Source organism: Mesitornis unicolor, unplaced genomic scaffold (genome assembly GCF_000695765.1).
Source record: "Mesitornis unicolor isolate BGI_N332 unplaced genomic scaffold, ASM69576v1 scaffold1668, whole genome shotgun sequence".
Lineage (NCBI taxonomy): Eukaryota > Metazoa > Chordata > Aves > Mesitornithiformes > Mesitornithidae > Mesitornis > Mesitornis unicolor.
In genome coordinates, this window is record NW_010201089.1 from 263,952 (window position 1) to 269,951 (window position 6,000).

The window sequence follows — 6,000 nt, forward strand, 5'->3', positions numbered from 1 at the left end:
GGGAAAAACACAGCCCTTGGAGGCAAAGGAGGAGAAGACATCCCCTGCGAGCTGTGCGTGTACAGGTCTTATGGGGTTAAACCCTACCCAAAGCACCCCTACAACACAGCCCCGAATTACAGACAGACATTTCATGATTTCATCAGAGACGCCAGTTTCTCAGTAGACTTTATCAGATCTGGTTTTAATTAAAAAAAGGCCTCTTGGCAGAGTGCCACATGTTTCTGGATTAATTATTCTGTTTTGACAAGCATGTAGCTGCCAGAGCAGAGACGTGAATTTAGAAATCCAGAAGACAGCAGGAAACCATTGCCCAAATGTCTGTCCCCCAGAGAGAGAGCAGCACCTCTCGATCACCACTCCATCACCCCTGCCGTTTGGTCACTGGTTACCAACCTCGTTGCTCTGGTCTTCATTGCCAGACCCTGCAGGCTGAGCCACCTTGGCCCCATAGCAGGCACAAGGAAAGGGGGTGCTCTGCATTGTTCCCTTCTGCTAAATCACAGACTTTCTTCTAAAGCTACTTCCCTGAATTTACTCTGTATTTATTCATAAAGGCCCTGAACGATCCTTCTATCTCCCCAAAATGGGATGTCCCTTCAAAACACTGACCATTAGTGACCCTAGTCTGGAAATATCTAGTCGGGTTTCCTATAGAAATGGGGTTTTGTGTGTCACGAAATCCCAACTGTGATCTCCAATACCACCCACAGTAAAACAAAGGTGCCCCATCCAGAGGGCAGATGCATCCAGCAAGCTGACCTCTCATTGCTCCCAGTGGGACATACAGAAACCATACGCTTGTTGTGGTATCATCACATGTGGTGGGATAAGAAAGTTGCAATAAAGGCTAACTGCAACCAGCTAATCTGTAAACATTCCAAATCCCAAGGATTATATGATCACTTACAATTGGGCATCAGCTTAGGAGGGGTGTCATATCGCTTGTTAATGAATCACTAGGATTAGCTGGAGGAAAGGAGGTGTTTGAGAGCTAAAGCAATGCCTGTGCTGATCACAACAGTCCTCCAGTCTGCCCAGCCAGGCTCCTCTTGTCTGGGAGACACAAAAAAACATTTCACTTCTGCAAAGCAGAAGAGCAAAGCACAGGTTTTAATTGAGGGTATTTATCAGCCTGATCAGCAGTACAAGTGCTCATCACTCAGAGCTTAAGTGAACCCAAAATAACCCCCTTGTTGGTGGCTCCACAGGTCTCTGCTGCTGAGGATCAGTTGCTAAGGCAGCTTGTGGGGTGCTTTGTGCCACCCACCTGCCTTTCTCCAAATCATCTAGCGTGTCCCAGCCTCACACCCTCAGACACAGTGAATGCAAATAACTGCACAAAGGGGCAATTAAGCCTTTAATTAAATGTGATCTAAACTGCAAGAGGGGCACCACTCTGCAAGAACAGTATAGGATGGACTGGGGTAGCAGGTAGATGCATTTCCCATGAGGAGACCATTGGCACTGGATGGCCAACAGCCTACTTACCCCAATGTCTTTCTACTCCCATGTCTCCAATGTGGAGGAAGAACATAGTGATGATTCTCCAGGACTGGGGAGTTGAGATTTTATAACATCTTGGCTTTCAGGCCAGACAGGGAGAGCAGCTCTGCCTTCGGTGTGCTGCATGACCTGCTCTGTGTGGAAACCAAGGCTAGGACCTCGCTTGCTTGAGGCCAGTTAAAAAAGAGTATGATTTCACACAGGAGCCTTTGAAGGCAGCTCAGCAATGCACTGAGGCGCTAAGGTATAAAGGCATTATAGCGATTCTCATAAGATTTTCTCCTTGCCATCAGGACCAGTTGCCAGATGCTGCAAAGAGACTCAAGTGCAACACCTTCCCTCAGAAAAGCCTTAAAAATAAATGGCCCGATATCAAAACCTGAATAGTACACCAGATTTACTCCTTGTAGAAAAGCAGACATCCTCACTAAGCAGTCAGGGAACGCACCCAGCAGTCAAAACATGCAGCCACCCTGCTAAGAGGGCCACAGACACAGCCAGCCTCCAGATCTCCATCAGAGGAAGGGGGTGAAGGACAGGGGACATGTCCCCAGGGAGGTCATGGGGACATCTCAGCAGTCAGTGAGCTCCTTCTGAGTGACCATCAGGCAGGAGTTTCAGTGACAGCGCCCACTGCTACAGAGACACAGGCAAAGCAGCAGTGTTGCGAGAGGATGGCTGGCAGCTGCCTTCTGCCCCAGTACAACAGGCTGAGAGAGAAGGATGCTGCTGTTAACTGAGACAACAGATGAATTGCTCGGACTGGTGCATGAACTGGGCCGACAGATGGGAAAGGACATTGTCATGGGAGGTTGTGCAGAAAGAACCAGTGAGATTTAGGAAGAGAGCCTGGAGAGGAGGGGAGGGGAAGGAGGTCTGGTGCCTTTCTAAAAGCCATGCTTGAGTTAAGGCAGGAGTTATGTGTTTGACGCAGGAGATGCTGGACGCTGCTCCACAACTTGTCCCATGGCTGAGGGCTGGCACTTGGCTGCTCATTCATAAAATCACTGCTCCTCCCTGGGCAGCTCTGAATGACGGCTTGGAGCTGTGCTTTCCAAAAACCCTTGCAACACCAACCTCTTCGAGATGCCCTGGGCAATGTCCATCCCTATGAGAACAGGACCGCGGTTCTCTCAGCCAAGGAGCCCCAGCCTTTCTGCCACCCAAATTTGTCTGGGGGAAAAGGGTCAACTCCTTCTCCTGCTCTCCCACTCCATGGTGGCTGTCACCTCGACAGCCATCTGTCCTCGCTGCGGGGCTGCTCTCACATGAGAGGGTAGAGATGGATTTGAGTTGCAAAGGGAATGTCAAGTAGAACAAGAAGAGATACTGGTCAGGATCACGTTAAAAAAACCACAAAAAAACACAAAAAAAACCAAAACCAAAACCAACTTGCAAAATAATGAAAAGGAAGGGGCGGGGGGAATGTTCTTAGGGCAGTGTTAAAATTCATTACTCCCTCTAATTTACAGAATTTCATGCTTACTGGGCTGAACTTCAGATCTGCCACATTAAAATGCTCAAGGGCTCCCTAATTACGTTTTGCCTTCTTGCACCAAGCTAGGATGCTCCAGGAGCACAAGAACCAGACATTTTCATGACTGGTCCAAAATAACAACCCTACACGTGCACGTGCGTGTGTTTGTGTGCAAGCAGGGAGGGGTATCCGCACCCTTTTAGCTGACCTGTATTTTGGGAAACAGTGGTCTGAGTCCGACCTCAGTTCAGCCATGAAGGGGTTAAAGACGAAACTTTTATTCGAGGAAGGAGCCAGAGGTATGACTCAGGGTGTTGTGGACTCCCCCATTTCACCTCCAGCATCATCCAGGCATTCAGGTTCCTGCCAGCTGGTAATGATCACAGCTCCAGGGAGAAGAGGATTGAAAGTGCTTGTGTTGGCCAGGACCAAACGCTTGCTAAAAGGCTCTTCCTTCCTCCCCCACAAACCACTTCCACTCCTTCCTCTCCAGATCGAAGGCTCCTGTACCACAGCTCACTGGCACGGGCTCACCACGTGCATTATCACAAGACTACACCCTGGTCAGGAGCAAAGGGCTCCTTGCTTGGAGATCCTCCAGTTCTCTGCCTCTAGGTCAGACACGCTTTGTCCTTAGAGGACAGGGTCTGCTGGCCTGTGTTCTCCAACTCTGTTCTCACTGAACAGGAGATATCTTTGATATCACATTGCAAAGGCATGGGATTGGCCAAGGAGAAGATGAAACAGGAACCAAGGATGTTGCTGCCCAAGCCCCAGCCACATGCAGTTTTATGGGAGCAACCTACAATGCTGCAGTGCAATAGCAGGGTGTTCAGAGCATCCAGGCTCCTTCAAAAATGTTATTTTAATTATTTTTTCCAGCCTCCTTGGGTGTTTCTATTGACAAGCATGGGACACCCACCTCCTGCCCACCAGCACCAGCTCAGCAGGCGAAATGCTGCTGATGCAAGGACAGCTTTACACACCCTTTCTCCACAACCCTAGGAAGATGCAGGTGAACAATGAATCACTCTCTACACCAAACACAAGATAAGCACTCCATACCTCTTAGCCAACATCTCTATGAACAAAAAAAGCCTTAAGTCATGGGCTACAAAGTGACAGTCCCATTGAAAGGTCATTGGGACTGGCAGCACATGACCCACAGAAGGTCTGAGCTGCATTCCCAAAGCCTTTTCCTGCTCCCATCCACTGTAGCTTCACTCTGGGCTTGTAGTGGTATGGCTGAGAGCCAGCAGCACCGCAGAGCAACCTGCATTAGCAGCGCCCACAACGAATGAGAAGTGAAGCCGCACTGATGAAAATAAGAAAACAAGACATAATTTCTGCTCAAATTGACTGCGGTTAACCAGGGGAACTAATTCCTATGGGAAGTTATAGGTACTTCATCTCCAGACGTTTCTGAGCAGAGTTGGACATCTTTCCAGAGCAGCTGCTTTAGCCAAAAGGCAAATTACTGTGTTTACAGCAGTTCCTATCTGAAAAAAAACTGTTGAAGAACGGAAGACTGAGTGTTTCTTTCTGGCCTTTATCTCTTCCCTTCATCCGGTGATATCTCTGTTCTCATCTAAAAGCTAAAAACCCCACTAGGCTAAAGGTGAAACAACCATTTTTACACTTAATTATATTTGTATCAAGCTCGGTTTTTTGTCAGTGATTTGCTGCAGCACAGCTGGAGTCTGAATCCAGACACCCAAACTCAGAACCTTTCATCCAGTGGGTTAACTCTGTGTGCATGGACATGGGGACCAGACTTTCTCCCCTCAAAAACCTGGTGTAGTGGATTTAGTCTCAAAAAAAACCTGATGGTGTTAGGGACTGTTTGTTCGGAGTAAACCTGCTGCATCCATACAGCTTTTTGCAAGCACATAAGTATGGAAACTTATCAGGTATCCCTGATGATACATCCTCATCTCCAGGGTGGGAAAAAGCATCACTCTCCATCTGCGGGGATGCTGGTCCCTTCTGGACAGCACTCCAAGACCCACAGAGGAACGCCCTGTCTAATGGCTGGCTATTACTGCAAAAACCTCAAGAAAAAAGCAATCTTTCATTTAAATGTACATTTGCAGTACAGCCAGGGAAGGGGCCAGGGTCACTCATCCTAGCAGAAAAGCAGTGCAAGTGACTGTATCATCAAAGCAAGCCTGGCTGGCAGTATCTGCTCAAAATCAACCGAAGATAAGAAGTCACATTTGGAGGCTGTTTCCAGCCGTGCACAGTGGTTTTTATAATGCTTGCTTATTTTCTCTTTTTTTTTTCCCTCCAGTACATCGTTTTTTCTTTGCTTACTTTACTAATTTATCACTTTCTTTGGCAACAACAACACAGGGAGAGACACAGCCAGCCAGCAGGTTTGTGTGGAGGTGCAGCATTCAAATATGTGTTTTCCCGGGAAGGCTGGGGTTAACGGAAGGGTCTGGGCATCCCTGGATGCAGGTTTCCTGCAGGAGCCAGCTGGGTGTGAAGGCCAGGAGCTCCCTTTCGCTTGGATAACTCACACCAGGGACGCCTTTGGCCTCCGGAGTTCCTCAATCCTTGCGGGTATGAGTCACCGTTTGCAAACACGGTTGTTGGAGCTGCAGGAGGAAAGGGCAGCCCTGCACCGTAACCACCCCAGTGACCCTGCTTGGCAGCAAGCTCTGCCTGGCAAGAGCTTTGCACACAAAATGTGTTTGTGGCACCAGCCAGACTGGTCCTTCTGCTCAACACAGACACTAAGGTCAGATGGGACCAGGACACGTCTCTGAAGGCATCCTGGCACAGGCAGGAGAGATGGGCTCAAAGCAAAGCTGGTGACAGCATCCCCCATTGGACAGGCAGGAGGATTGAGAATCACCGAGTCATTTGGTTAGAAAAGACTTTAAAGATCATTGAGTCCAACCATATCCTGTCCACCACTAAATCATGTCTCTAAAGAGACCCCAGACTAGCAGGGACAGGGGTGGAAGAAAACCAAACGGAGAACAAGAGGGCAGGAGGACAGACCCAAAAGC